This window comes from Egretta garzetta, unplaced genomic scaffold (assembly GCF_000687185.1).
Source record: "Egretta garzetta isolate BGI_Z169 unplaced genomic scaffold, ASM68718v1 scaffold313, whole genome shotgun sequence".
NCBI classification, from domain to species: domain Eukaryota; kingdom Metazoa; phylum Chordata; class Aves; order Pelecaniformes; family Ardeidae; genus Egretta; species Egretta garzetta.
The window spans coordinates 2,821,130-2,829,961 of record NW_009259063.1 but is presented as its reverse complement, the minus strand read 5'-3'; positions in this window follow the sequence as shown (position 1 = coordinate 2,829,961).

The following is an 8,832-nucleotide window of genomic DNA, read 5'->3' as shown; positions in this document are numbered from 1 at the left end:
TCTGAAGCTTAGTGACAACTCTATTATGAGAATGACATCACTTCTTATCATTTTGGAAGAAACATCTCCTTAATATAGTAGTGGCAGGTAACTGCTATCATCATCACCAAGTTCCTAAGAGATGCCTGAGAAGGGAAGAAATGCAGTTAAAACTGTAGGAAATGAAGACTGACAGAACACTTAACAATAGTTCTGCACTTTCTTTTTTTCATTTAAGAACAGTCTATCTTAATTTCTCACACGTTCCAATCTTTTCCCTATGCAATCCAGTTTGCTTAGCTAGCCTGGACAGCTTTCTTTCTTCATGGTTTCTCTGGCTCTGTTCCACACCGCAGATTGGTTACTGCTAGTCGCTCTTAACTAACAGACACTGCATGGAGAACGCGGCTTCAGGAAGTCTACCGCTTACCTGACTCAATGCTTTACTGTCATACTAGTTAGCACTTCTTTTGAATTGAGGAAGGGCAGCAGTCTAAGAGTGGGAATGAGAGCAATTTCTTGGACAGTGGACTCTATCCTGACACAAGCATGAAGGGAACACCAGCACAAAGATCAACATAAATCTTAAAAAAGGATTTGAGGGCAGAAAAGGACTCCAAAACCAAAGGGACATAGGAAGAGCTTTATCACAAAGCAAAGAAAACATGAGAAGCTCCAGGACCCTAACGGGCCAGAGTGACTTGGTGGATGAGAGGCATTCAGGTTTTATAGATGAATTATAAATGGTGAAAGGGAAAGGGCTGTGAAAGACACAGTGGATTAGGAGAAAGGACATACTGAAAAACATTTAAAATAGAGATTTTTAAAAAAATGTGTGGCCTTCTGGGCAAATTTAAATTTAGTTATTGAATATAACCACATAAGAATAATAGCTGTATATGCATATTTATTCTTATGAAAACAAGGAAAAATATTACTGAAGTCAAATATGCAGACTATATGTATTTACCACAATATGTTTATTTTAAAGTAATTTATAATGGTTACAACTTGCAGCCTTTAACATACATTTCATAAATCTGTAACACTTATCTGAAATCAGACTATGTAATTAGAGAGAGATCTGCATTTGCTTAGCAGAGGAAGCAGGGCAGTGGCACTTCCTCATCCCCTTTCTGCCATCATGATAGATGTCCTACTGGCACTGTACCTGGCTTCTGTGCTCCTCACATGTTGAAGCAATGAATAAAAGGAAACAGCCTGCAGAAAATCGCTGTGGTTGAGTATCCTTTCACGCTCACTTTGAGTGGGTGCAGTACCTCTGGCGTAAGAGAGGTTTCACTTGATTTAGTTCAAGTCAAGAGAAGAATCAGCCCACGATGTGCCTCACCACCACTGAATCCCTACACCTATGCAACAAGCCCTTTGCATTCCAGACTAGCATTTTGGATGTCTGTCCAAAAGCAAAACAAAGCAATCAAAGATTTCAGATGCAACCTGAATATAGTGTGATGTGAAGCAGACAAATTCTTCAGCTGAATTCTCACTGTTAATCTCTTTCCAAAACACGGAACATTGCATTAATAAACATCAATACCCATTTCAAAGCCTTCAGAGTACCTAGCTAAAATCCTCCTTACTGTATTCCTACAGTCAAGGGTCAGCAAGTTTCCACCATAAATCATCACCTTAAAGACAGATACTAAATCAGCAGTTTGCAAAGAATTTGGAGAAAAAAATTCAGCGAAACCTAGCAACACCCAATGAGAAACAGAATGCTAGACAACGATCAAGAAACACTTCTTTGATTAAGAAATATGAATTTCTTATAAAGTATGCCATGTTGAATAAAACAAGAATCCTTCTTTCCTTTATTTTCTTTGATACTTCTAACTCACTCAGGTATTCTTGCTGTGAATCAGTTTCACAGCACAGTACTTCCCTAAGGTAAGATTTGAACCTTTTTCTTTATACTGGCAAGATTCTTACCAAAGTAATGAGAAATTGTTTTTATTAGCCATGAGGTGCAAGATTTATTATTTTACTGTGAGTAAATAAATTATAAAATATTCTGGTTTGGTTTTTTATTTTATTTTTATATAAAAGCCCGAATCACATACTTTCAAATGTAGATAAAATTAACGTTATTTTATAAGACCAGTTAATCCTCAGCTACATCCATAGACCTGCTCTCATCATACCGGGATTAAGAATTCAACAGAGGCCTTTCACTTGAGGTAGCTTCACTGAGCGAAGGGCAGAGATAAGAACCTGGGAGAGTGCTGTGAAATGGACAAGAGCATCTGTTCCTGTGCAGATTTTTCTGTCCTCCCACACATTAAAGGGAGAGATGCATACCAAGTGTGTACAGTGTTTATTTTCAGCCAGTCAGGCAAAGGGCCATGTGGCCCTGTCCCATCACTCTGTTTATTTCAAGGACAGCTACAAATGCCTGGTATAGAGATCTGATTTGCTCCACTCATGACTTGATTTTCACACACACACACTTTTTAAATGTTGCCTTATGTGTTAAAAATGTGTCTGGACAATACATCTTCTTGCCACTCTGGGTGCAGTTCTGCTAATTGTTTTTACGCGTAACATCTCTTAATACAATGTAAGGATAGATTTCTTCAGGACTTAAATAAAAGCAAAAAAAAAAAACCCTCAAAACATCCAGGCCTCCTTCCACTTTAAAGAACTTTTATAATTCTGTTTACTGAATATATTATTTCTTAAAGGTTTGCTTTCAAGTGAGAACTCTTACTGCTGGTATTTCCCCTCTCATTACATTAATAACTTAAAAAAAAAAAACCACAACAAAATCATCCTAAGACACTGTGAGGCTATTCTAAGGCAATTCTCCATGTTGCCAATTCTTGTTTATTTTCTATTTGGGCTACGTTTTTCTATCAATTCACAGAGAGTAGAGTACAGGTTAGTCTTACATTCATAACTTGATTATACTAACCAAAGTCATCCATTTACACAATTCTGAGGATGATTTTAATAGGCAGTTTTATTGAAAAGGACATCGTCCTTACCAGAGATATTATTCACAATTCGCAGAAAGAGAAATATGGAAAAGAATATCTTTCTCCAATATATGAAACAACATATCACTTAGTTAAAATGGCAATTTCTAGCCCAGTAGTTTAAGGAAGTGTGTGTATATGTGTGTGTGTATATATTTCTGACCTCTGTAGACCTTCAATGACTAGACTTTTAAAAGGAAAAATAGAGGGAATCACATCAGTTTGTGTAAATAAATAAAACATATTCCAAAGTTTTTGCTTTTTAATGGATAGCAAAGTGAAAATAGGGATGTCTTTTGCCAAGTAACAAAACAAGTCGTCTCTCCTGTGCAGAGGCAGGATAAAATGGGAGTAGGTCTCAAGACTATTAAGTCACTCAGAAGAAAACCTAAACCAAATTATTTAATACAATACTGACACAACTAGAATATTTCTTTCCAAGCTAAGCAACCTAGAATGCTTACTTAGGTGGCAGCTAAAAATGCTCAGTGTCTTCAAAGGAGGACTCTGAACTTTGAAACATTAGCCTCTTTCAAGGTCTTTATAAACAGTTTTGGAAATACCACCCAAGGACTGGGCCAGAGAGAAACAAAAAATTAGAAACCAAGGCCTGTAGATGAGACATTCTCAGACCACACAACAGAGCAGTTAGTTGACAGTTTGGCAACCCCTGCTTAGAAGAACATGTTTACATCAATTATTGCAAGGTAGCCTGAGTGCAGGTTTACACTTTCTTAGCTACTCTGCAGTAATTGTCGCTAAGAACACTCTTACCTCTGCAGTAAATGGAAGAATCTTACCTTATTCCTCCTGAAGACAGAGCAAATACAAACTTCTTCACAGATACCTTGAGACAACATGCTCAAAGTAGCTACCACACCACAAACACACACCCTTCCTTGTTTTATGGTAACCTATCCAAGTAGCCATACCATCTGGCAACCAAAAAAAACCCAATATAAAGCAAACCAGCTACTAGAGAAGCAGTCAGCTTCCTGAGGTAAAGAACTGCCTAAAGGAGCAGAATTGTAAATAATGCACAAGGAAGTGCCTGCTGCTGACTGCTTCTACAGTAATCGCAGAAATTATTCATTTGTGTATTTTTCTGAATAAACACTATTGCATTAAAAAAAAAAATTAAGACATTTCTCTCTTTGAAGAAACAATCCTGCTCAGGCCAAAGAAACGATCATACTTATATTGTGTGGCCCTGAAAGAGCTGAATGTGCCTTGAGAGGGAATATACCTGGTCTTCCAAAGGAAAGTAAGGGCATGCAGCTCTTGGCTGATCAGATCCTGCCTTGTTATCTTCTATAAATGCATAGCAAACACATATTTTTAATCATCAGCCAGACATGTAAAGCACATTTTAAATTGATTCCAAGCAAATTTAAGGGTGTACTTAAACATGTTAGAGGTGCACTGCTGCATCTGCTGCAGAATGGTAATCAATTTAGATTAAAGAAATAAAACATTGTGTCTGTGAAACAAAACAGACTCTGTCTCCTTTGCACCAGGCCATAATACTCTGCCTCATAAAATTAGTTAGCTCTGCACATTCTTAAAAATTTACAGTGCAGTACGTAGAAAATAAATTTACAAGTAAGTGGTACCTTGCTGCATGGTCTGCAGAGCTTTTATTACCAACCAGCAAAAAACATTGGATGAATAACAAGACCTGGTCAAATGAAAAACAGGAAACTGATACGCAAAACTGGTCATAGTCTAATATTTCTTATGGATTCATTCCATTAAGTCTCCCAAGATGTGTTTGTTATTCCTAAGTATTATCCATACAGTTATGTTAACAAATTTCAGCATACAGATTGAAATATTAATTCTGTGTCGATGTTATCCATTTGCAATGTGTGCTATTGTCAAGTATTCAACTAAGTCATACAATATTTTTTCATTTCCTGACGGAATAACTTGAGCATTGTAAACAAGAAAATAATCAGTAATTCACTTTCAAGATTAAGTTTCAGATGACTAGCTGTTAATACTACAAAAAAGGCACTTTCAAAAATCATTACCATCTTCATGAATGCTTTCTGAATATTAATTGCAGACAAATTCAGATCAACAAATAATGGCAAATCACACTTGTCTTTCTCTTTTTAAGGTTTAGTTTTGTACTTTTAATAAACTACAGCTAAAGGCAACAAAACATCTTGTTGGAAATTCTATGTATTCTGCTTCTTCATTGTTGCCATTTCAAAGAGATGCTTTCTGCACAGTGAATTACTATTATATATTGAGCACTGTGACCTTTATGATTTTGGTTTCAACAACAAGGTCAACATTGCTAAGAAGCCCGTTCTGCCCGCTTTGCCTTAAAGGCAAAATTTCTTTAACAACCCAAAATGGATCTTTTAAATGTAATTGAACTACAACAATTCATTTCCATAGGCTTATGAAAAAAATGCCTTCTAAATTCGCAACCAATTTTATAGAATTTGGCCACTGGCAATACATGCAGACAGAGAAGCTGGCCCATTACTTTTTGGATTTCATACAACGCCAACTCAGACAAAAGTTTGTACATGAAGAGAGACAGCCAGCAAGGAGCCCTATGTTACAGGCAGAGGGGTACAGAATCATCAAAGCACATCAGAAACCGAAAAGACACACAGTATGAGAAAAACCAAGACTCCATTCCTGAGATCGCTAACGAGCTGTGCACAGAAGGGTCTTTCCCTGTTGGTCCCTCCTCGGCCAGCACAGCATGGCTAGCTCACAGCTACACAACTGACTCTCTCCCAGGGTCTGCGCTTTGGCATCACCCCAAGGCAGCTCACAGAGGGATGCAGAGCGTGCCTGTATTCGGAAATGATGCTATTTTGCCAATGAGATGATGTCGTCATCGTTTGCCTGTATGTATGCACGTAGTTAAGCCATTGGCAATGCTGTTTCAAGTTAAAACTGTTGCTAACAATCAACAGCTGAAACAATGTTATTTCTCATCATAGTTGATGGATCTGATTCTTCATTATCTTCGTATGTCTTGTATAGTCATATCTACCTCTGCAAGAGTAACAGTGACTGGGTGTAAGATACTATCAAATTAGAATGGTAGTTTTAAGTAGGAAAACATACTTCAAATTTATAACTAAAACTTAAAATTTGATAGTTGGGGAAGACATAATATTTAATGTGCCTGGATAAATAGCTACAGATTGGGTGAGGTAGGAAAAAATGAGACTTCTATGTTTGCTAGGCATCATTAATGTCAGTTCCTGTTCAGTTACCTTTTGGAAAAGGCTGCATGGAATGCTTGTTCCCATACACGCACAAGACCATATTGCCAGACATGAACTTATTTTACAGGGGAGGAAAGGAAATAATGTCTTATTGATTTTTTTTTTTCCTCTTTTCTATGGTTGCTACATCTTCATTACAGGCTTTTCCTAAATTTCCTCTTCCTATCATGCTGCACAGCTAACTCTATGAATACTTTAATTAAGATACTGTATCAGCATACTGCACTGCTGATGAAGACTTGATTCTCTCAACATTTTTGTTTCCATCTTGATTTTTTTTTAGCCTAACCTGAGAGTATGATGACCAAGCATTTCCATTTTCACCACCTTCTCTGCAGCTCCTGAGAGAGAAATAAAATGGAGAGGAGGCAGAGTAGGAGGGAGGGATTGCTTCTGGTAAAGGTAGCAAATATACCACACAGCCATCATCAGAACTGTGAGGTGTGACAATCTGGTACGTGAATCCTCAGAGAATTTTGATTGTGCACATCTCTTTCAAAGGCACACAGCAAAATCCTCCATCACAAGAGGATGAGACAGTGAAAGCCACCTTAAAAAGACTCCAGGGTGAATGGACGTCTGGGGAAGGAGGGAGGGGAGAAAGAAAAGAGGTGGTCTTTCTTTCACTGTGAATAATCTTTGGTAGATTTACAATCACCAGATTTTTTTCCCAGCTAACAACATTAGCCTCTATAAAAGCAGAAGAGCAGGAAAATCGCACCGTCTTTTCTCAACATCGGTATGTGCCCTACTCAGCACAAAGCAATACGCTCTTATTATCATTCTTCCATGTAGCCTTTTATTTTCTACTACCTTCACATATTTAAATATTACTTGCTCTCAGACATTCTGGTTTCAAAAAAGTCCTAAGGGAATATAATTTACATACCTCAATTTAATATAGTTCACATGCAAACAATATGATATGAAACATAATTTAAAATAATGAGCAACGTGAATTAGCTTAAAACTCTCATCGTTTTCAGTGCTTTTGTGAGTGAGGTGTTAAAAGCAAATTCTTTGAATTTTAGAGATTTTCCACTTTTTAGTAAGGCTTCTCAAAAATCTCAGGACCACACACCCGGATAAATAGCAATCTATCTGTCAAATTGTGTTAAAACCAATGTTACCCCTTTTGATTGAAGTAGGTAGCTAAAGTTGGGACTCTTGGAATTTGTTTCAGTTATGAAATGTACTATAGAATCTGTTGGGGTTTTTTTTGTTTGGTTTTTTTCCTTTGTCTTAGAACTGCAACTTGACCTGCAGCTGAGCTGACCTAACTGTCCACTGTCACTGAAAGGGCATTCTCATCCCACTGCTTTCCAAATTCAAACTCCTTATTCCTTCTGCTCTTCCTTCTCTCCTTACTCTCTGGTCAGTTCTGTTCCCCACCTTTTCTTCTGGCTCTGCCACTCATCAACCTTTTCCACAAGCTGATTCAACTCACTAAACTGGAAAAGTTCTTCTGCCATTCTAGTGATCAATTTTCTGCTATTTTAGTGACTTAAATCAGTTGACCCAACAGTGATGAAAAACAGAGCTAACAGAAGGGAATTCGTAGCAGGCCACATGGAGAAAGGGGAAGAGATGGGAGCAGAAACTCCCTCTTTCAACTGTGGGAAGGTAACTTGCTCTGCTGTGTTATGAAAACTTAGGGTCATGCAGCAAGTGTTTTTTTCCTGGTGGTTTTTAAGCAGCATTCCTGTATTTAGTGGTCACTCTTTACTGGACAAAACATGTCCACGAAAACTTTGGCCATTTTCCGTATCTGCATTCTGTCCACAACAAAATACTTCTGACCAATAACTGTGCATTTGTTATTTTGTTACTTATCATAAGTACCCATAATTCAGTATATGGTTACCGTTGTTTCAGCTGTTTTATACCTAAAGGACCTTACAATAGTTTACTTTCATGAATGGAGACCTACAAGTTCTAACACCTGATCTCTACTAAAACAACATATGAAGGGAATATCCACAGTTTGGGTTGCAAAGCAACAGAAAGCCATTGAGAGAAATACATGGATTAAAAAAAAGGATCCTTTTTTCCCTATTTTCAAATACTACTTAAAAAGCAGTCTGTGCTGGGAAAAATAAAAATTAAACACAGCAGCAAGAAAAAAAAGTAAGCACAAACTGCTGGCATACGTAAGTTGCTAATACTGCCACTACCTTTCTGTATTTCCAGAGGCTCTGGGAATGCACATCCTTTGTTTGAAAGAGCGGCACATGACAAAACGTCCCAAGTTTTTCCTGAATCGAATGGCCATAACACACCCATCAAATTTTTATGGAATTTAAGGTCATTCATGTGTTACCCTAGCAAACATGAGGGAAAAGAGTTGACATGCTTGCTTCTTCTGGGACTTCTAGCAAGAGTTGAGTTGTGAAAATGACGGTGATTTGACCCACTTTCTTCCAACTCTACAGCGATACTTACGAGAGAAGAACAAGTAACGGGTAGGCCTCTTGGAGAAGGTAAGACCACCAAGTCCCCCCGAAAAGGCATGTCTCACCCCTAGCCCGCACTTACTTTTCTTGGTGCTTCCTTCAGGGCTGGGGCTGCCTAGGGAGCAACCGGCACTCGGCACGCAG